The sequence below is a fragment of the Pleurodeles waltl genome, chromosome 7, assembly GCF_031143425.1.
Source record: "Pleurodeles waltl isolate 20211129_DDA chromosome 7, aPleWal1.hap1.20221129, whole genome shotgun sequence".
NCBI lineage: Eukaryota > Metazoa > Chordata > Amphibia > Caudata > Salamandridae > Pleurodeles > Pleurodeles waltl.
This window is the reverse complement of record NC_090446.1, coordinates 412890728-412914520: the sequence shown is the minus strand read 5'-3', so window position 1 is coordinate 412914520 and position 23793 is coordinate 412890728. Positions and strand designations below refer to the sequence as shown.

The following is a 23793-nucleotide window of genomic DNA, read 5'->3' as shown; positions in this document are numbered from 1 at the left end:
CCTATGATTTGTGGTAGGTCACGAGCACTTTCAGTTTACCCTGCTCCCCGTCTGCTTTACCAGGGCCCCTCTGGTGTTCACAAAAGTGATGGCGGTGGTTGCAGCTTATCTGTGCAGGTCAGAGGTCTCAGACTTCCCCTACCTCGACGACTGGCTGTTGAAGGGGGACTCTCCCCAGAAAGTCTTTCCCCACCTTCAGACTACGGCGAGCCTCCTGCACACGCTTGGGTTCACTATAAACGTGCCAAAGTCACACCTGACTCCCTTTTAGACAATCCCTTTCATTGGAGCTGTTCTGGACATAGTGCAGTTTCGGGCTTATCCTCCAGAAAAGTGAGTCCAAGACATTGTGTAAGGAAATGCCTCCTTGGCATGGTTACCCTCTGACTTTTTGCCTTTGCTGATGCTAAGTTTTGATTGAAAGTGTTCTGGTACCCTGCTAAATAGGCCCCAGCACCAGTGTTCTTTCCCTAAACTGTACCTTTGCTTCCACAATTGGCACAACCCTGGCACTCAGATAAGTCCATTGTAACTGGTACCCCTGATACCAAGGGCCCTGATGCCAGGGAAGGTCTCTAAAGGCTGCAGCATGCCTTATGCCACCCTGGGGACCCCTCACCTGGCACATGCACACTGCCTCACAGCTTGTGTGTGCTGGTGGGGAGAAAATGACTAAGTCGACATGGCACTCCCCTCAGAGTGCCATGCCAACCCCACACTGCCTGCGGCATAGGTAAGTCACCCCTCTAGCAGGCCTTACAGCCCTAAGGCAGAGTGCACTATAACACAGGTGAGGGCATATGTGCATGAGCACTATGCCCTTACAGTATGTAAGCAAAACCTTAGACATTGTAAGTGCAGGGTAGCCATAAGAGTTCCTTCAGGTCCTGGGGGCTGCGGGTGCAGTGGTTGGTCCAGGCGTCGGGTTCCTTGTTACAGGCAGTCGCGGTCAGGGGGAGCCTCTGGCTTCTCTCTGCATGCGTCGCTGTAAGGGCTCAGGACGGTCGTCTTGGGTTACTCACGAGGTCGCAGTCGCCTGGGAGTCCTCCCTGTAGTGTTGGTGCTCTTGAGCTCGAGCTGGGGGCATCTTCCGGCGGGAAGAGTGAGTTCTTTGAAAGTTGCTTCTTTGTTGCTAAGATGTTGCTGTGGGTGAACAGTGCCGCTGTTCTCCGGAGTTTCTTGGCCCTTCAGGTTTCAGGGCAGTCCTCTGAGGCTTCAGAGGTCGCTGGTCCCTGTTGGATGCGTCACTGTTCAGTTTTCTTTGAGTCAGGAGGCAGGCCGGTAGGGCTGGGGCCAAAGCAGTTGTCGTCTCAGTCGTCTCTGCAGGGCTTTCAGGTCAGCAGTCCTCCTCCTTGTTTCAGGTTGCAGGAATCTGATTTCCTAGGTTCTGAGGTGCCCCTAAATACTGAATTTAGGGGTGTGTTTAGGTCAGGAGGGTAGTAGCCAATGGCTACTGTCCTGGAGGGTGGCTAAACCCTCTTTGTGCCTCCTCCCTGAGGGGAGGGGGGCACATCCCTAAGCCTATTGGGGGAATCCTCCAAACTTAAGATGGAGGATTTCTAAAGGCAGGGGTCACCTTAGCTCAGGACACCTTAGGGGCTGTCCTGACTGGTGGGTGACTCCTCCTTGTTTTTCTCATCATCTCGTCCAGCCTTGCTGCCAAAAGTGGGGGCAGTGGCCAGAGGGGTGGGTATCTCCATTAACTGGTATGCCCTGGGGTGCTGTAACAAAAAGCATGAGCCTTTGAGGCTCACTGCCAGGTGTTACAGTTCCTGCACGGGGAGGTAAGAAGCACCTCCACCCAGAACAGGCTTTGTTTCTGGGCACAGAGTGACAAAGGCACTCTCCCCATGTGGCCAGGAACTAGTCTGGTTGTGGCAGGCTGGCAGAAACTGGTCAGCCTAGCACTAGGAGTCGGACTGGCATTCAGTGGGCATCTCTAAGATGCCCTCTGTGTATATTCTACAATAAATCCCACACTGGTATCAGTGTGCATTTATTGTGCTGAGAAGTTTGATACCAAATGTAAGGAAATGCCTCCTTGGCATGGTTACCCCCTAACTTTTTGCCTTTGCTGATGCTAAGTTATGATTTGAAAGTGTGCTGGGGCCCTGCTAACCAGGCCCAAGCATCAGTGTTCTTTCCCTAAACTGTACTTTTCCCCACAATTGGCACAACCCGGGCACTCAGGTAAGTCCCCTGTAACTGGTACCCCTGGTACCAAGGGCCCTGATGCCAGGGAAGGTCTCTAAGGGCATCAGCATGTCTTATGCCACCCTGGGGTCCCCTCACTCAGCACATCCACACTGCCTCATGGCTTGTGTGTGCTGGTGGGGAGAAAATGACTAAGTCGACATGGCACTCCCCTCAGAGTGCCATGCCAACCCCACACTGCCTGTGGCATAGGTAAGTCACCCCTCTAGCAGGCCTTAGAGCCCTAATGCAGGGTGCACTATACCACAGGTGAGGGCGTATGTGCATGAGCACTACCTTAGACATTGTAAGTGCAGGGTAGCCATAAGAGTATATGGTCTGGGAGTTTGTCAAACACAAACTCCACAGCACCATAATGGCTACACTGAAAACTGGGAAGTTTGGTCTCAAACTTCTCAGCACAATAAATGCACACTGATGCCAGTGTGCAATTTATTGTAACATACACCCAGAGGGCATCTTAGAGATGCCCCCTGAATACCTATCCGACTTCTAGTGTAGGCTGACCAGTGTCTGCCAGCCTGCCACACACCAAACATGTTGCTGTCCACATGGGGAGAGTGCCTTTGTCACTCTGTGGCCAGGTACAAAGCCTGTACTGGGTGGAGGTGCTTCTCACCTCCCCCTGCAGGAACTGTAACACCTGGCGGTGAGCCTCAAAGGCTCACTCCTTTTGTTACAGCACCCCAAGGCGTATCAGCTAGTGGAGATGCCCGCCCCTCCGGCCACTTCCCCCACTTTTGCCGCCAAGGCTGGGGGAGATAATGAGAAAAACAAGGAGGAGTCACCCACCAGTCAGGACAGCCCCTAAGGTGTACTGAGCTGAGGTGGCCCCTGCCTTGAGAAATTCTCCATCTTGAGTTTGGAGGATTCCCCCAATAGAAGTAGGGATGTGCCCCCCTCTGCACAGGGAGGAGGCACAAAGAGGGTGTAGTCACCCTCAAGGACAGTAGCCATTGGCTACTGCCCTCCCAGACCTAAACACACCCCTAAATTCAGTATTTAAGGGCTCCCCAGATCCCAGGAAATCAGATTCCTGCAACCTGAAGAAAGAAGAAGGACTGCTGACCTACAAGCCTGCAGAGAAGGAGGTAGACGACAACTGCTTTGGCTCCAGCCCTACCGGAATGTCTCCAACTTTGAAAACCTGCTCCAGCGACGCATCCAACAGGGACCAGCGACCTCTGAAGCCTCAGAGGACTACCCTGTATTAAAGGACCAAGAAACTTCCGTGAACAGCAGCCCTGTTCAACACCAGCTACTTCTTTGCAACAAAGAAGCAACTTTCAAAGACTGCACATTTCCCGCCGGAGGCGTGAGACTTCACACTCTGCACCCGAAGCCCCTGGCTCGAGATCCAGAGAACTAACACCTCAGGGAGGACTCCCCGGCGAATGCGAGCCTGTGAGTAACCAGAGACGACCCCCCTGAACACCCACAGCAACTCCTGCAGAGACAATCCAGAGGCTCCCCCTGACCGCGACTGCCTGTAACAAGGGACTCGATGCCTGGAACCAACACTGCACCGTCAGCCCCCTGGACCTGAAGGAACCGAACCTCAGCGCAGGAGTGACCCTCAGGCGACCCTCTGCCTTGCCCAGGTGGTGGCTGTCCTGAGCAGCTCCCCCTGTGCCTTTCCGCACCACTAGATTGACCCCCGGGTCCCTCCATTGTTTCCTACCTGAAACCCGACGCCTGCTTTGCACACTGAACCCGGCCCCCCTGTGCCGCTGAGGGTGTGTTTTGTGTGCCCCCCCAGTGCTCTACAAAACCCCCTTGGTCTGCCCCCCCAAGGATGCAGGTAATCACCTGCTGGCAGACTGGAACCTGGGCACCGGTGTTCTCCATAGGCGCCTATGTGTTTTGGGCACCTCTTTGACCTCTGCACCTGACCGGCCCTGAGCTGCTGGTGTGGTAACTTTGGGGTTGCCTTGAACCCCCAACGGTGGGCTGCCTATGTCCCAGGACTGAGACTTGTTAGTGTTTTACTGACCTCTTAATCTAACCTTTACTTACCTCCCACAGGAACTGTTGTTTTTTGCACTGTGTCCACTTTGAAAATAGCTTATTGCCATTTTTACAGACTGTATATGATATTGCTTTTATTCAAAGTTCCTAAAGTATCCAAGTGAAGTACCTTGCATATAAAGTGTTTAATGTAAATCTTGAACCTGTGGTTCTTAAAAAAAAACAAAATAAGAAAATATATTTTTCAATATAAAATCCTATTGGCCTGAAGTAAGTCTTTGAGTGTGTGTTCTTCATTTATTGCCTGTGTGTGTACAACAAATGCTTAACACTACCCTCTGATAAGCCTACTGCTCGACCACATTACCACAAAATAGAGCATTGGAATCATCTACTTTGCCACTATTTTACCTCTAAGGGGAACCCTTGGACTCTGTGCACGCTATTTCTCACTTTGAAATAATATTTACATAGCCAGCTTCCTACACCAAACTTTCCAGTTTTCAGTGTAGCATTATGGAACTGTGGAGTTCGTGTTTGACAGTCTCCCAGACCATTTACTCTTTATGGCTACCCTGCACTTATAATGTCTAAGGTTTTGCTTAGACACTGTATGAGCATAGTGATCTTGCACCTATGCCCTCACCTGTGATATAGTGCACCCTGTCTTAGGGCTTTAAGGCCTGCTAGAGTGGTGACTTACCTATGCCACAGGCAGTGTGAAGTTGGCATGGCACTCTGAGGGGAGTGCCATGTCGACTTAGTCATTTTCTCCCCACCAGCACACACAATCTCTGAGGCAGTGTGCATGTGCTGCGTGAGGGGTCCCCAGGGTGGCATAATGCATGCTGCAGCCCTTAGAGACCTTCCCTGGCATCAGGGCCCTTGGTACCAGGGGTACCATTTACAAGGGACTTATCTGAGTGCCAGGGCTGTTCTAATTGTGGGAACAAAGGTACAGTTGTAGGGAAAGAACACTGGTTGTGGGTCCTTGTTAGCAAGGTCACAGCACACTTTCAATCATAACTGGCATCAACAAAAGGCAAAAAGTCAGGGGTTAACCATGCCAAGGAGGCATTTCCTTACAGAGGGTGTCTGAATAGATCACTCCATCTACTGAGCCATCTTTGGGGAGGAGATCAGGGAGAGGTTCACCCTCTGCTTCCTGGTCCTCATCTGTAACCATTAACATGTTGACATCTGCCCTGTCATGAAATGGTTTGAGGCGGTTAACATGGATCACCCTCTTGGGGGTCCTACTAGTGCCTAGGTCCACCAGGTAGGTGACCTGACTCTTTTTCTCAAGTACTGGGTAAGGGCCACTCCATCTGTCCTGAAGTACCCTGGGAGCCACAGGCTCCAGATGCCAGACTTTCTGCCCTGGCTGAAACTCAACCATAGCGGCCTTTTGGTCATACCACAACTTCTGGAGTTGTTGGCTAGCCTCAAGGATTTTGCTTGTCTTTTCCATGTACTCTGCCATCCTTGAACGTAGGCCTAGTACATAGTCCACCACATCTTGTTTAGGCTCATGAAGAGGTCTCTCCCAGCCTTCTTTTACAAGTGCTAGTGGTCCCAAAACAGGATGGCCATACAGAAGCTCAAAGGGGGAAAACCCTACTCCCTTCTGAGGCATCTCTCTGTAGGCGAAAAGCAGGAATGGCAGGAGGACATCCCATCTCCTTTTGAGTTTTTCAGGGAGCCCCATGATCATGCCCTTCAATGTCTTGTTAAATCTCTCCACAAGACCACTGTTTTGTGGATGGTATGGTGTGTTGAATTTATAAGTCGCCCCACGCTCATTCCACATTTGCTTTAGGTAAGCTGACATGAAGTTGGTACCTCTGTCAGAAACCACCTCCTTAGGAAATCCCACTCTGGTAAAGATACCAATGAGTGTTTTTGCTACTGCAGGGGCAGTAGTGGACCTAAGGGGAATTGCTTCAGGGCACCTGGTAGCATGATCCACTACTACCAGGATATACTGGTTCCCTGATGCTGTGAGAGGTTCAAGTGGACCCACTATGTCCACTCCCACTCTTTCAAAGGGGACCCCCACCAGTGGAAGTGAAATGAGGGAGGCCTTTGGGTGGCGACCTGTCTTATCACTGACTTGACAGGTGACACAGGTGGTGCAAAACTCCTTTACCTTCTGGGACATATTGGACCAGTAGAATTGGTTGACTAATCTCTCCCATGTCTTGGTTTGTCCCAAATGCCCAGCAAGGGGAATGCTATGGGCTAAGGTCGGAATGAACTCCCTAAGCTCCTAATGCACTACCACTCTCCAAGTGGCACCAGGTTTTGGATCTCCTGCCTCAGTGTAAAGGAGTCCATCTTCCCAATAGACGCTGTGGGTTCCACTGACAGTTCCCTTTTCTTGCTCAGCTGCTTGCTCTGTTAGGCCTTCAAGAGAGGGACAAGTTTCTTGCCCCTTGCACAGCTGTTCCTTTGAGGGTCACCCTGGGCCCCAGAGCTTAACCTGGTAAGGCTCCAGCTCCATGGACTCAGTTCCCTCAGGGCATCAAACATCTTCCTGGGAAGAGAGGTTCTGTTTCTTTTGCTGTGTTGAAGCTGGTTCCCCAGTCTTCTTTCCTTCTCTCTTGGAAGGTTGGGTCATTATTCCATACTCTCAACACTTCTTTTTCACCCTGAGCCCTGCTCTGTGCCCTTTTCTTGACACACACCAGTTCAGGGATGCCCAGCATGGCTGCATGGGTCATGAGCTCTACCTTAGCCCATGCTGAGGTCTCCAGATCATTCCCTAGCAGACATTCTACTGGAATTGCAGAGGAGACTACCACCTGTTTCAGGCCAGTGATCCCTCCCCATTCTAAAGTTACCATTGCCATGGGATGGACTTTAGTTTGATTGTCAGCTTTAGTGACTGGACATGTCTGTCCAGCCAGGTACTGTCCTGGGGAAACCAGTTTGTCTGTCACCATTGTGACACTGGCACCTGTATCCCTCAGGGCTTCTACTCTAGTCCCTTTGATTAAGAGCTGCTGCCTGTATTTTTGCATGTTAGGTGGCCAGGCAGCAAGTGTGGGTAAATCAACCCCACCCTCAGAGACTAATGTAGCTTCAGTGTGAACCCTGATTTTCTCTGGGCACACTGTTGATCCCACCTGGAGACTGGCTATTCCAGTGCTAACTGGAGTAGTATTTGTTGTGGGACTTTTCTTGGGACAGGCCTTGTCTCCAGTTTAGTGTCCATGCTGTTTACAGATTCAACACCAGGACTTCTTGGGATCAAAGTTTTTATCCTTATACCCATTTGTGAAGAGGTTGGGGGCCCACCCCCCTGATCAGGTTTTTGGGGCCGTGTTGAAGACTTTACTTTTTCCCTTGGATGTCTCAACACTCTTCCCCTGGGGAGGCTTTGTGATCCCTTTCTTTTGGTCACCCCCTGTGGAAGACTTGGTCACCCTCGTCTTGACCCAATGGTCTGCCTTCTTTCCCAGTTCTTGGGGAGAAATTGGTCCTAGGTCTACCAGATGTTGATGCATTTTGTTTTTGAAACAATTACTTGACAGATGTTCTTTAATAAACAAGGTATACAGCCCATCATAATTATTTGTACCACTGCCAGTTATCCAACCATCTAGTGTTTTGACTAAGAAGCCAACAAAATCAACCCAGGTCAGGTTCGAGGAGTTTTGAGTCCCCCTGAACCTAATCCTGTAATCTTCAATTGAGAATCCAAAGCCCTCAATCAGGGTAGCCTTCATGAGGTCATAAGATTCTGCATCTTTACCAGAGAGTGTGACGAGTCTATCCCTACACTTTCCAGTGAACATTTCCCAAAGGAGAGCACCCCAGTGAGATCTGTTTACTTTTCTGGTTGCACAAGCCCTCTCAAAAGCTGTGAACCATTTGGTGATATCATCATTATCTTCATATTTTGTTACAATCCCTTTGGGGATTTTTAGGACGTCAGTATTCTCTCTGACCCTAGTTATGTTGCTTCCACATTTGATGGGAGCTAAACCCATCTCTTGTCTTTCCCTTTCTATGGCTAGGAGCTGTCTCTCCAAAGCCAATCTTTTGGCCATCCTGGCTAACAGGAGGTCATCTTCATTGAGGCTGCCCTCAATGCTTCCAGAGGTACCGGTCTCCCCTGTGGAAAAAACCAGTCTCTCTGACTATGATATGTGGAGTCAGGGTTTGAGGAACCCTGTTCTCCCTGGTTAGGACAGGAGGGGGGAAATCATCCTCCTGTTCACTAACTTCCCCATCTGAGAGATTATCCTCAGAGGGGTGGTCTCTTGTGAATTCTGCCAAAAGCTCCTGGAGCTTTACTCTGGTAGGGTTGGACCCAGTTTTTATCATTTTGATTTTACAGAGAGATCTTAACTCTGACATCCCTAGATGCAGATAAGGGGTGAGGTTGAGTTCCATCACCATCTCGTCTGTACTAGACATTATCACTCTAAAAGTTGGATTACTTTTTAAGAATCTAGAAACTACTTCTAGAACTTAAATCCAAACTTTTACAAACTTTTAAACTCTAAAAACAAAAAATGCTAACAGAGACTTACAGAAGGCCCTAGCAGGACTTTTAAAAAACATTAGAAAAATTGTCAAATTGCAAAAATCATTTTCTAATGACAATTTCTTGAATTTAGTCGTGTGATCAGGTATTGGCTGAGTAGTCCAGCAAATGCAAAGTATTAGTCCCCACCGCTGATCCACAAATGTTGGACGTTGGCTCTGTATATACTATCTCAAAGTAAGAGATAGTGTGCACAGAGTCCAAGGGTTCCCCTTAGAGGTTGATAATGGCAAAAGTAGATAATTATAATGCTCTATTTTGTGGTAGTGCGGTCGAGCAGAAGGCTTATCAGAGGGTAGTGTTAAGCATTTGTTGTACACACACAGGTAATAAATGAGAACACACACTCAGACTTAACTCCAGGCCAATAGGGTTTTAATATAGAAAAATATTATTTTCATAATTTATTTTAGAAACACAAGATTCACATTTTAGGTACGTACATAAATTGTAAGGTACTTCACACAGGTAAGAATAGAACTTTGATTTAAGACAGTAGTATACACAGTTTACATAAAAATGGCAATAAGCTTTTTTCAAAGTGGACACGGTGCAAAAATCAACAGTTCCTGGGGAACTGGTTAGTTTATCAGGTAAGTAAAGCATTTAAAAGTTCAGTCTCCTCTGCATAGGCAGCCCACCGTTGGTGGTTCAAGGCAACCCCAAAGCCACCACACCAGCAACACTGGGCCGGTTAGGTGCAGAGGTCAAAGGAGGGCCCAAATAACATAGGCACCTATGGAGAACAGGGGTGCTCTGGTTCCAGTCTGCTAGCAGCTAAGTACCTGTGTCCTCGGGGAGCAGACCCAGGGTGGTTTTGTAGAGCACTGGGGGTGGGGGACCCCAGCACAAACAACACACCCTCAGGGGTACAGGGGTTGCCGGTTGCAATGTGCAAAGTAGGTGTTGGGTTTGTCTTTGAAAACAATGGAGGGACCCGGGGGTCACTCTGGCGATGCAGGCAGGACACAGGGGGGTATCTCAGGCCAGCCACTGACTGGGCTAGGATGAGGGCCGCCTGCTGGTCACTCCTCCGCTGGTAGGTGGTTCCTCTCGGTCCTGGGGGCTGCGGGTGCAGTGCTTGGTCCAGGCGCCAGTTCCTTTGTTACCAGGCAGTCACGGTCAGGGAGAGCCTCTGGATCCTCTCTGCAGGTGCCACTGTGGGGGTGCAGGGAGGTCGACTCAGGGTGTCCACGTTGTTGGAGTCACCTGGGTGTCCTCTCTGCAGTGTTGGTTGTCCTGAACTCGAGCCAGGGGCGTCGGGTGCAGTGTGTGAAGACTCACACTTCTGGCGGGAAGTTAGGGCCAGATGTACGAAGCTTTTTGCACGTCGCAAACATCGAATTTCGCTGTTTGCGACATGCAAAAAGCACTTCGCAATGCACAAACGCCGTTTTGCGATTCGGTAACCTGTTTACCGAATCGCAAAACGCGTTTGCGAGTCGCAGTGCAATGCAGGATTGCTTTGTGACCACGAACGCGTTTGCAAACCAGTCGCAGTTTGCACCCTTTTGTAATGGATGGTAATAGGTTTTTGTAATGCATCTCATTTTCCATTAAGGAAAACGGGCTGCATTACAAAAAATAAACTGCTTTATTACGGCGCAGTCACAGACATGGTGGTCTGCTGTCCGCAGCAGGCCACCATCCCTGTGAGGGCCGCCAATCGCAAGGGGGTCGTAAATTGCTACCCACCTCATGAATATTCATGAGGTGGGCCTTTGCGACCCCCTTGCGAATCGCAGATGGTGTCAGGGACACAATCCAACATTCCGAATAGTGACTCGCAAATTGCGAGTCGCTCTGACCGGCAATTTGCAGGTTGCAATTCGGATTCTACCTACATCTGGCCATTAGAGTCTTTTTAAAGTTGCTTTCTTTGTTGTTGTTTCCGGACAGAACCAATGTCCTCGGAAGGTTATTGGTCCTTTAGGTGCAGGTCAATCCTTTGAGTCCTCAGAGGTTGTGGTCCCGCTGGATGCGTCGCTGTGCAGGTTCTTTGAGTCTGGAGACAGGGTGGTAGGGCTAGGGGCCAAGTCAGTTGTCTCCGTCATCTCTACGGGGCTTTCAGGTCAGCAGTCCTTCTTGTTGTAGGTTGCAGGAATCTGATTTCCTAGGTTCAGGGTCGCCCCTAAATACTAAATTTAGGGGTGTGTTTAGGTCTGGGGGGCAGTAGCCAATGGCTACTGCCCTGGAGGGTGGCTACACCCTCTTTGTGCCTCCTCCCTGAGGGAAGGGCGGCACATCCCAATAACTATTGGGGGAATCCTCCAAAACAAGATGGAGTCTTAAGGCAGCAGTCACCTCAGCTCAGGACACCTTAGGGGCTGTCCTGACTTGTGCGTGACTCCTCCTTGTTTTTCTCATTATCTCCTCCGGACTTGCCGCCAAGAGTGGGGGCTGTGTCTGGGGGGGGCGGGCATCTCCACTAGCTGGAGTGCCCTGGGGCATTGTAACACGAAGCCTGAGCCTTTGAGGTTCACTGCTAGGTGTTGCAGGTCCTGCAGGGGGGAGTTGTGAAGCACCTTCACCCAGTGCAGGCTTTGTTTCTGGCCCCAGAGAGCACAAAGGCTCTCACCCCATGGGGTCAGAAACTCGTCTCAGTGGCAGGCTGTCACAGACTAGTCAGTCCTGCACAGAAGGATTGGGTAAAATACAGGGGGCATCTCTAAGAGATCCTCTTTATGCATTTTTAAATAAATCCAGCACTGGCATCAGTGTGCATTTATTGTGCTGAGAAGTTTGATACCAAACTTCCCAGTTTTCAGTGTAGCCATTATGGATTTGTGGAGTTCGTGTTTGACAAACTCCCAGACCATATACTCTTGTGGCTACCCTGCACTTACAATGTCTAAGATTTTGCTTAGACACTGTAGGGGCATAGTGCTCACACACATTTGCCCTCACCTGTGGTATAGTGCACCCTGCCTTAGGGCTGTAAGGCCTGCTAGAGGGGTGGCTTACCTATGCCACAGGCAGTGATTGGAGGGCATGGCTTTCTGAGGGGAGTGCATTTCCACTTTGTCTTTTCCCCAAACTAACCCACACAAGCTGCAAAGCAGTGTACATGTACTGAGTGAGGGGTCCCTGAGAGTGGCATAATACAGGCTGCAGCCCTAGGGACCTTCCCTGGCCACAGTGCCCTTTGTACCAGGGGTACCTTTTACAGGGGACTTGACTGTGTGCTAGGGCTGTGCCAATTGTGGGAACAATGATACAGTTTAGGGAAAGAACACTGGTGTTGGGGCCTGGTTAGCAGGGTCCCAGCACACTTCCAATCAAAGCTGGGTCCCAGCACACTTGCAATCAAAGCTGCGCAAAAAGCGGGGGGTGACCATGCCAAGAGTGGCATTTTCCTACATCTCCTTCCTGCACCCCTGCCTGAGGTTCTACAGTTAATACTTTCTCTTGCCCAGCAGGGCTCTGCTTGGGGCTTCCTTAAAGGCTACCTGTCTGCCCTCTCTGCCTTCCTCAGACTGCCAGATCAACCCTCTTTGTTCAAATCTCCCATTGTTGGGAGGTTTCTTAAGGTGGTCACCCACATGTTGCCACCTTCCCTGTGCATAATGCCCAAGTGGGATTTGAGCCTGGTTTTTGCATACCTTATGTGTGCTCCTTTTGAGCCACCACATAATTATCCTTTGCGGCTCCTCACACTGAAAAACACTCTCCTCATTGCCATCACCTCTGCTCGCAGAGTGAGTGAGTTCTAAGCTCTTTCTTTAAATCAGCCATTTCTATCTGTCCATCCTGACAAAGTGGTGCTTCGCACCAGGGCTCCTTCCTCCCTAAGGTAATCACGCCCTTTCATGTAGGTCATTCCATCACTTTGCCTACTTCTCACACACCGGCACATAATTCTCATGAAGAGGAGAGAATCCACCGCCTGTATCCAAAAAGATTGTTGTCTTTCTACCTCAAACGTACCAAAGATTTACGAATGGACGATCAACTCTTTGTGGGTTATCAGGGTGTGAAGAAAGGACAGGCGGTGCAGAAGCGGACCATCTCTCGATGAGTTGCCCTCTGCATCAAAATGTGCTACGCTTTGGCAAAGAAGGAACACCCTGGGCGTTTGAGTGCTCAGTCCACCAGAGCAACTGCTGCAACCACAGCATTAGCACGTGGAGTTCCAGTCCCAGACATCTGCCAGGCAGCAACGTGGGCGTCTCTGCACAGGTTCACAAAGCATTACTGCCTGGACAGTTGGGTCCACAGAAATGACTACTTTGGCCGTTGGGTCCTGCAGGACTTTTTAGTCTGATCTTTGGTTCGAAGCCCACCGCCGAGGATGGTATTGCTGGGGTATCTATTGTAAGGTGAGGAATCTGCAACTAGATGTCTCCATCAGATGAACAAGTTACTTATCTTTGGTAACATTTTATCTGCTAGAGACATATTATAGTTGCAGATTCCTTACCGACCCACCCATCCTCTAACACTGCACTGACTGATTTCTAGGGACCGGAATTCCCTTTTCAAAACCCTAGCTCTGACACACTACTGTGTTTTTCATGGCTCCGTGCTACTGGCGTGGAAAGTCGTGAAAAGTAACTGACAGCACGCCAGGGTGCTGCCTATATGCAACATTACGACACCAGCGACACACGCGGAGTCAACCGACACAACCTGACTGTGAGCAAGGATAATGCTCGAAGAAAAATCTCTGGATCCAATCTGATGCCTTGGGAAATTGTAAGGTAAGGAATCTACAACTAGAATATGTCTCTACCAGATAAATCATTACCAAAGGTAAGTAACTCTTTTTTCATGGACAGCCATAATCTGATTGGATGTACAGTCCTGGCCATTAAGTATCGTCCGAGCTACACTTCTAGTTCTGTAAATCCCTTTCAGAACATTCTCCATGTTAGATATAGCCACCCATCGCACCTTACATCTATTGTTTGTCAAGACTGTTAAATTAGATGTTGGTGTCTCGGGTATATGGTATCTCTTATTTGGCTCCCTTCGTTTCAAGTGTGAGTGGAAGGTGGTCACTTTCCTGGGAATCAGTGACCGTCATGTCAGCCATTTCATGCCAGATCCAGACCTTAATCAGTATAAAGTAATTGTTGCTTTTATGATCCCCCCCCACTCTCAAAGTTAAGTTTAGCACTAAGATTTGAGATGGAGCAGCCATTACACGCTCTTAGACTGTGGGACATGACTGTCTGCTTTACCTGGAGAGAGTTCGTGTTCACACTAATGTTTTCTCTTGAGTTGCATTGCAGGAAACTTCACACACAGTTTTTGCCCAATATTTGATTCTAACTTGACTGAAAATGTGCTGGGATCATACTACCCAGGCCCCAGAACCTGTATTCTTTACCTTGTAAAAGTTTTCCAGTGCTACCAAGGGCCTTGTGGGCAGGAAGGGGGTCTCTGAGGGCTGCAGCATCTATTGTGCCAGCCTAAGGGACAGGTCACCAAACACATGCACACTGTCATTGCAGATTGTGTGTGTGGAGAAAACGGTAAAGTCGTCATGGCATCACTCTGGGTGCCATGCACACAAACTACTGCCTGTGGCATAGGTAAGTCACTCCTCCAGCAGGCCTTACAGCGCGAAGGAAGGGTGCACTATACCACAGGTGAGGGCATAGCTGCATAGGCAATATGCCCCTACAGTGTCTTAAGTCCCTTCTTAGGCATTGTAAGTGAGTGTGGCCATATTAAGTACATGGGCTGGGAGTTTCATTACGACCTCCACATCTCCATGATGGATTTACTGAAGATTGTGAAGTTTGGTGTCAAACTTCTCAGCTCAATGAATCCATATTAGAGATGCCTCCTGTATTTTACCCATCCCTCTAGTGAGAGGTTGTCCGGTCTGTGCCAGCTTTCCACTAGCAGGCAAGTTTCTGACCCCATCGGAGAGAGACTTTGTGCTCTCAGGGGGCAGGAACAAAGCCTGCTCTGGGTGGAGGTGCTTAACACCTCCTCCCTGCAGAAACTGCAACACTTGGCAGTGAGCCTCCAAGGCACCTACCTTTTGCTAATCTGCCCCAGGGCACTACACCTAGTGGACCAAGTCTACAGCATCTTTGTGACCCCTGTGGTTCCGTCATTGAAAACAGTGGGCACCCAACTCTGTGCTTGACCCCTCACCCGGCTGTCCCTGTGCCGCTAAGGTTGTGTCTGATGCTGACCTGTTTCACCCCCCCAATCACACACCCCTCCCCCTGCTGCTCTAAACGCCGCAAGTCTGTGCCCTGAAGTTGCGGGTACTTACAAGCCAGCTGTTTCTTTCTGAGTGCCCCTAGTCTCCTTAGGATTCTATTAGGTGCCCAACTCCAAGTTTGACCTCTGTACCCAGTCGGACCTGTGTTGCTAGTGGTGCACCCTTGGTGTCTTCCTAAGCTTTCCCGTGTGGACACCTTAACCCCTGAAGATTGGGGTTGTAAGTCAAGTACTTACCTGTAAATTGTGTTGTTAATTTTTCTCCCCTAGGACTGCATTGTTTTCTGTGAGAATTTGCACTGTAAACTGTTTATAAAGTTAACAAAGTATATATGGACTCTGTGCACACTATACCTTACTTTGGTATAGTATATACAGAGCCAGCTTTCTACATACATAAAGATGGAATTCTCCAGCACTTGTCCTCTACCCTGATCAGCTCTGACATAAGAGAGTAGGGTTTTGAAGTCTCCCAATATGACCACATGGCGTCTTGCACGAACAGCTTCTAAGAGTGTGTTCAAAATATTTAAAGTCTTGGAGAGCTTATTATAAGGAGACAACCTGTTATAAATGTTTGCCAAGAGACAGGGGGGCCCTAACTTTGAGGTCAATCTATGGGCAAGAAGGTCAGATGAGTCAGTGTCATTTACCTTCACTGGACTATTGAGTGTTGTTTTAAACCATATAATTAGCCCTCTAGATGGCTTGCCTGCTTTATAAGCTATAGACTCATTGCTATAAGTTGTATAACACTGCCTATAGACATAATTGACCGCCCAGGTTTCCTGGAAAATGCAAATACGTAATTTGTCAATAAATTCTCCTGAGTCCACATCTGCCAATTTAGTCCTAATCCTGACTATATTCCTGTTCACTAGGTTTAGGTTGGTTGCCAAGTGTTGTGGATTACAATTTATGCTCAGGTGAGTATCCAACATGTTTGGGGCAGTTAACGGGTCTGAATTATTTTCCACCAAGATCGTGTTAATTCCCCTCCGTGTCGGGGCAAGCAGGCCCTGCTCGTCCCACAATGATCCAATGTGTGTTAGGGGCTTTTTATGCCAATAGAGGGGGGAGGGTTATGCAGTCAGTCGACCGTGGCCAAACCACTATCAACCAGTGGAGCTGGGTAAGCTGCAGTCCTTGGGCCTTTGCTGCTCCTGCTGGTAATATTACCAGACCCATCCTTACCATCATCTGGGCACCTTAACTTAAAGCAAATTTCACACCTTTCAGGAGGTGCGCTGGTCTAATAAATTCAAGCCCTTTGCCAGTCCAGGAGCTACAAGCTTCAGCTCTGTTGAGTCCAATTGTGCAGTAAGACATCTCACATGCACGGTGTCTGTTTAAACTAGCGAATGTCAATGCCTGATATTTCTGATTCAGTATAAGACCTTGTTTTTCAGTGAGACTCTGTCTTGAGTGAAACTAGACAGTAGTTTAGGAACGTATGTCATAGACGCAGTGTGTCCCACTTATGATGTGAAGTGCTCAAGGCCCTGGTGTAATAAACTACCTTAGAAGGCGTGGGACAATTGAGCATAGGGTTTGCCCAGGACATGCATTCTGTCTTAAGTAAGCGTGGTGGCAGAATGGAGACTGGATCGTTGTTCTTGACCTTGGAAGAGGCCTTAGTTGGGTGCTGTAGCAAGGGCGTGGGTGCACCCATATTAATGTATGGGCCACCCGGCCCTTGGTAATGTCTACGGCTTATCTTAGACCCTTTAGTAGCACCTGGAAATGATCTTGGGGGTCAGCTGTAGGTTTGTTAAGGTCACAATTAAAAAACAAAAAGTACACTGTTCCTCATAGATAGACCGGGGTCACAAAGGCACTTATATACTTAGAAGTTAGAACCCTCACACACCCACTGGGTGTCATGCTTCATCATGGGGTCTGCTCCTTGTCGGACTGGTGCTGCAGTGTTCGATGGGCCCTACGAGGAGGCTTTGTGCAGGAGATCATTTGAAGTGCGTGCCCAGAAGAAAAGTAGGAAAAAATTCAGTCTCTCCGATGGGTGTTTCCTCAGATCCTGATTGCAAGACTCCAGCAGGACTCATCTGCATCCTTTACTTCACCCTCTACCGTTGGATCAACCACAGAACTGTTTCAGGAACTCTACAACTTGAAACAAAGTAACCAAGATGACTCCTGTAACTCCAGCTCCTGCCAGAAACTGCAACAGTTTCCAGGTTGTGCATCCACAGAGCACTGCCTGTCTTCAGTCTGCGCCAGAAGGATTGGAGGAATCTCCCATGGAGTGACGGAGTCACTTCCCTGCTTCAGCAGGCACCCCTCTGCAGCGACGAGAGGTACTCTGGGTCCCCTCTCCTGACGACGAGCGTGGATACTGGAACACAGGTGGTAAAGTGACCTTGATTGTCCAAAGGTCCAGCTGTCCAAATTTGGTGGCAGTAAGAGCTTGCCTCCCTGTGCCAAAAAGTACCCTAATGCACCTCGTGTTTTGCAGTTCCTAAGGCTTCTGTGCGCTTTTCCAAGAATTCCTTTGTGCACAGCCTAGCCCAGGTCTCCAGCACTCTATCTTGCGACGCTCAGCTCCCTGAGTTGTTCTCCGGCGGCGTGGGATCCCTTTGTGTAGTGTTGCAACGACTGCCATTTGCAACTCATTTAGTCCCTGTGTTGTGTGACTCCTGTGGGTGCTGCTTGGTCTTGAGGGTTCTCTGAGTTGCTGAGAGCCCCCTCTGTCTCCCCCTCCTGGGTTGAGGCCACCAGGTCCCTCCTGGTCCCGGGCAGTGCCATTTTACGCCAACCTCGTATTTTGCGTGAGCCAAGGCTTGTTGGTGGAATCTAGCCACGCAAACCATACTGCATTCATCCATCTGGCTGGGACATCTTCTGCACCAACCAGGAATCTTTATCTGTCTTCTTTGGTGCAATACTGACTTTGTCTTCTCACCGGTGGTTCCTCTTTTGCCCCTTCACCTGGGTTATGAGGGGCTCCTGTTCTCCCTGGACCCTTCAGTGCTTCTTGGACTTGGTCCCCTTCTTCCACAGGTTTTCGGGTCCAGGAATCTATCGTTGGTGTCTTGCAGTCACTTCTGGTTCTTGCATTATTTTCTATCATGACTTCTAGTATGTTTTAGGAAACTTGCTGTGTTTTACTCCTGTTTTCCTGGGCTCTGGGGGTGGGGTATTTTACTTACCTTTGGTGTTCCGTTACGCTCCCAGCTCCTCTCTGCACACTCCACTTGCCTAGGTGGGAAACCGACTTTCGCATTCCACTATTTTATTTTAGTATATGTTTTGTGTTCCCCCTAGACCTATTGCAACCTATTATGATTTTCACTGTTTACACTATTTTCTGACTATTTACTTACCTGATTTTGGTTACTAGGGTATATATTATGTAATTTACTTACCTCATAAGGGAGTATAGTCTCCAAAGTACTTTTAGCATTATGTGACTAAAATAAAGTACCTTTACTTTTGTAATACTGAGTATTGCCTTTCATGTGTGTGAGTACTGTGTAACTACAGTGGTATTGCAAGAGCTTTGCAGGTCTCCTAGTTCAGCCTTGGGTGCTCTGCCTATAGCTACCTCTAGAAAGCCTGGCTTCTAGACACTGACTATACATTATTAATAAGGGATAACTGGACCTGGGATAAAGTGTAAGTACCTTTGGTACCCTCTACAAACTACACCAGCCTCCTACAGGAGTAAATAAGAAATAATGTTCCTCTACTCTCTCCAGCTAAATGAAGGACAAGGGGACACTGTCTCTAGCCCTAACTACAGGTCAACATGTTTCACGCCTTGGCTGTTCCTATGGATCAGGTGGCATTTCATCAGGACCAAAAAGAAAACTCCTTAGCTGCTCTCACAAGTACCCAAATGAGTATGAAAAATAAGAAAAAAAACTGTAACTTACATGGAAAGCTATGCAAAAAATGAACACTATAGGTATAGACCTGTGGAGAGAACAGACCAAAGTATACATATTAAAGTCAAAATTACAAAAATGATGGAACCACCCTGATGTGATAGTAAACAATGATGACATGCACTCTTTCTGTGTGTAGCAAATACTTTGGCAAGTCATGCAACTGTCACATCCCATTGACTACCTCAAAAATAAAATAAGATTATGAAAGGGGCTTACCCTCCTAAATTAAGGGAAGTGCATCATGCGTAAAGAGCAAGCCGAGAGAATGTTGTCGCCTTTAATAAAATCAATAGTAGTTGGTAGAAACACACATGTTCTGCCAAGCGCAGCTAGACACAAAGATATCAAATTGTGTGACAAAGTTAGTAAAGACATAGAGGGTGATTATGCTCCGCCGTCCGCCAAGGTACCGCCGCCAAATGACCGCACCGCGGTCAAAAGACCGCGGCGGCCATTCAGACATTTCCTCTGAGCGCCCGCCGGCCCAGAGGAAATGCCCCTGCAACGAGGACGCCGGCTCAGAATTGAGCCGGCGTAGTTGCAGGGGTGCGACGGGTGCAGTTTGCACCCGTCGCGTATTTCAGTGTCTGCATTGCAGACACTGAAATACACAGTGGGGCCCTCTTACGGGGGCCCATGCCATTGGCATGGGCACTGCAGGGGCCCCCAGGGGCCCCGCGGCACCCCCTACCGCCATCCTGTTCCTGGCGGGAGACCCGCCAGGAACAGGATGGCGGTAGGGGGTGTCAGAATCCCCATGGCGGCGGAGCGGCTCCGCCGCCATGGAGGATTCCCCCGAGCAGCGGGAAGTCGGCGGGAGACCGCCGACTTTCCGCTTCTGACTGCGGCTGAACCGCCGCGGTCAGAATGCTCGTGGGAGCACCGCCAGCCTGTTGGCGGTGCTCCCGTGGTCGGTAAACCTGGCGGCCACCGGCCGCCAGGGTCAGAATGACCCCCTTAGTGATCTGTATTATAAGGGATAGGTCCCCAACAATATGAAAAAGGGTCATGAGGTCAAGTTACAGAGGTGCAGGTGAAAAGTATTGGGAAAATTACAATGTTGTTATATCTGCAAGTAAAAAAGGTTAGCCGACCTGGTAGCTTGAGATAGAGAAAAAGAAGGTGGCTAACCGGAAAAATCATATTGAACCAGCCTTCAGAATGAGGGGAAATGTTCATTGTTGGATGACAATGTAGTGTTAGTGGGAATTGCAGGTAAGTCAACCCAATGCTGCAAACTTCACAGAAGGGTTCATAAACTGGTGCTGCCCATCCCCTTACATTGTTGAAAGTAGGCTAGAAAAACAAATCCAGCTGGGAGATAAATGTAGATACTGGCATGCCCATTCATTTGCCAAAGGTAGGATTAAAAACATCAATTAGGTAATTAAGGTAGTTGTCTGGTTAATGTGCAAATGCAGGTGTGCTAAAAAATGATTAGGCGGGTGGTGCAGATACCACTCAAATTCTCAAATACCCTTCTATTTGGAGGGAGGACAGCACAGGAGTTTGTGGTATGAAAGCAAGTTATGTTTGAAATGCCTGTGTACTGTCTGGGGAAGGATAGAAAGACCCTAAGCCTGCAAACCTTGTAGAAGGATATAAAAATGGCACCACGTCCTGTTACAATTCTGAAAACGGGCTCGCACTGCAGATGCGGCTAGGTAATTTTAAAAAACACCTTGTTAATCCTAGAAAGTGGGCATGATGAGAGAATACTGTGCGGTGGTGTAGATGCTACCCAAACTATCTGATCGATAGATTTGTTAAGGTCTCCAGACCAACGCGGGCTTGTATGTCTTGGATCCCCAATGTTCGTTGGGAGGGAAATACTTGAACACCCTTCGAATAATTTGGTAAGGGTGCTTACCATGTCTAACATAATTTGCTTCAAATTGTTTATCTCTTCACTCAAGGCCTTAATAAGCCCAACTCCTTCGATGGTTGAGGGGTCAGAGCAGCGCCCAGGAATATAACTGATGGGGGGTCTGCAAGGAATTTTATAATTGACTGGCTTGAGTCAGGTCTGATTGCAAGTTTTCATACCTGTTTGAGCACACAGTGTTTGAGGTTCCTTGTAGAGACCCAGTGTTATTGGGAGTAGGGCAGTTTAGCTATTCAGAAGAGATTAATCATTCCTCATATTGGAAGGAGTCCTCAAGGGTAGGTTCTTTACAAACCCTCGGCCTTTTCTTAAATATTTACACCTTCTTCCCTCATTTAGATATACTCTTTATTAGGGGCACTAGTTTTGAAAATACTTTCCACCTCCTCGATTAGGGTACACAGTTGACATCTCCATGTTCGGAAAGTTTAGTTTGAATGGGAGCATCTGTGAGGTTACTTGTGGCCTTTCTTTTCCCCATAATGGCCTCACACCTGCCAGGCCAAATCCAAGGGTGGTGGCCATGCCCTGCATTTACCTGGCTTTGACGGGTAGGCTCTTTGCCCGGGCACATCCCGCTCTTGTCCTGCAAGTCCCAAAGCTCTGTTGTAGCGAGAAGGCAGGTCTGGTGCACAACATCATCCCCTCCACCAGGGCACGGGTTTGTGGGGATTGGGGTCCTCTTCGGCTGCCTCAGCTCTCCCCACGCCCATTTCTCAAACATCAGTTAGTCACCCCTATGTAGGTGTTGTAGACCACAAAGTAGGGTGCATGATATTTAAAAATGGGATAGCAATGACAAACCCCCAAAAGCTATTTTTAGTGTTGTGAGGATTTGGGTGTACTATATGATATGGCTGTGGGACTTTATTGTGCAGCACACTCTCAAATACCGTCTTTGGTCCAGTCAGGTACATTTGCTTATCCTTAAGTTCAGGTAGTTGTGGCCGTGAGCAGTAAGGCTTAGCAAAGTAGCAATATGTGAAGCATTTAATGGCACCAATGAATAAAATAAGAAAGCAACTACACACGAAAGAAAGAACGCATAGAAAGATTCATAAAAATGTATTATATTTTTATGAATTTTTACAGACCTTTATGAACAGAATTCACCAGAGTATTCAGAATGTGCAGATTTGAGAAGATATCACTTTTAAATGCAACCGCAAACAAGCATTGGTCAACAAAAACTTTGAAAACTTTTTATAAGTTTGAAACCGTTAGGCCTGGGTTGGGTGACCAATTCCCGCAGAACCGAGGTCTAGAGCGGTGGTTCCCAACCTGTGGTCCGGGGACCCCTGGAGGTCCATGAAGCCTCCTCAGGGGGTCCGCGACTGTTTAGAAAATTAAAGAAGATTAATCAATGAGGTCCCCAGCTTCCAGTACTGACTCAGTGGGGGTCCCTGGGATCCTGTAATGATAACGTGGGGGACCACAGAAGTCAAAAGGTTGGGAAACACTAGTCTAGTGGACCAGAGTGGACACTTTGGACAGTTAGCTGGCCACCAGAGCCTTTTTGAAGTAAAATCCAAACTTTACAGGGCAGCCGCCATAGACGATAGTGGAGTGGTCCTGATCTTTAGGGGTGCAGAAAAAGGATGCTCCGGCTGTGGTGCGGTCGACAGGGGGTCTATGTGGGTGCTGCTCGGTTCACGGTTGAATGGGATGAACTTGGTCACAAAGATTGAGGTTCCTCGAGCTCCTCTACATTGAGTAGCAGGATACTGGTCAGTTTACACTGCAGTTGGGGTGAAATCCTTAGATGGGGGCTAGTGCTCCTTGGGTATGATGGATCCGGACTCGGATAGCATCCTGGGTCAGGCATACTGAGGTGCAACTTTTGGCTGTCTCAGATTTGTCATCTTGTGCACCCGCCGACTGGTAGTGACAAAACTTCTGCAGTGGTTACTGTAGGAAAGCCTCCTCTTTTTGGTATGGTTACCCACACTTTTTGCCTTGTCAGTGTGCTAAGACTGTTTTCACTGGTATCCTGCTAATCAGTACCCCAGTGATTGTGCTCTCTCCTCCAATTGTTTTTGTCTTGGTACTTCTTACACCCCACAGTTGGCATACTGGTGTACCCCTGTAAGTCCTTGGTAGATGGTACTTGGGAACCTAGGGCATTGATACACCAGGAGTCTCCCATGGGCTGCAGCATTTATTATTACACCCAAACTGTGTCTGCAGACCTGCCAATGCAGCCTGTGTGAAATGGTGCATGCACCCTTTCACTGCTGATCACTACACCAGGTCACCTTAAGTCACCGCTATGGTTGGTCCTTAAAGCCCAAAGGGCAGGGTGCAGGTCCCTCTGTGTGTGGGCACCCCTGCATGAGCAGAAATGCCCCTACAAACTCTGGTCCCAATTCCCTGGACTTCATAAGTGTGGGAAAGCCATTTTGTCTATGTACTGGCTGCTGGTCACCGCCTATGGTCCAGCTACATAATGGTATCTCTGCACCTGGGTGTGATAGGTATCAAACATGTTGCAATCATACCCCAATACTGTATTAGTGACATGATTCCATGCACTTTGGGGTTACCTTAGAGCATACACCAGTTATGCTTCTACCAGTCTTCCAGGGTCTGCGGGCAGCCCGCGCTGCTGCAGCCCCCAGACATGATTCTCCACTCCTGCTGCTTGTCAAGCTCGAGCAGGGGGCAAAGGATTTCCTGTAGGAGAGGGATGCAACCTCATCTCCTTTCAAAATGGGTGTTGTTGGGCTGGGGAGGGGTAGCCTCTCCGCCCCACTGGACTGCTTTGAGGGGCACATTTGGTGCCCTCCTTGCATAATCTGTTTGCACCAGTCCAGGGACCATTGGTCCCTGCTCTGGCGCGAAACACACAAAGGAAAGGGTCCACTCCCCTGTCCAGCTCCACCCCACAGCTGCTCGAGGTGGCCACTTTGTTCTGCGGACCCCCAGTACCTGCTCTGGAGCATAACTAGACAATGGAAAGGGGAGAGACCACTCCCCGGTCCATCAAGTGGCAACCTAGAGGAGCTCTGGACACCACCCCTGGTGTGGTGATGGACCTGGAAGAAGCATCTGAGTGACCAGGTCAGGCAGGTGACGTCACA

General features: G+C 48.8%; 1 protein-coding gene across 4 annotated transcripts in view; it reads left to right on the top strand.

Annotated features, from left to right (window-relative positions):
• The window catches only part of RALGAPB (Ral GTPase activating protein non-catalytic subunit beta), a 1713320-nt gene that overhangs the window by 434075 nt on the left and 1255452 nt on the right, over nt 1-23793 (top strand). The window lies entirely within an intron of this gene.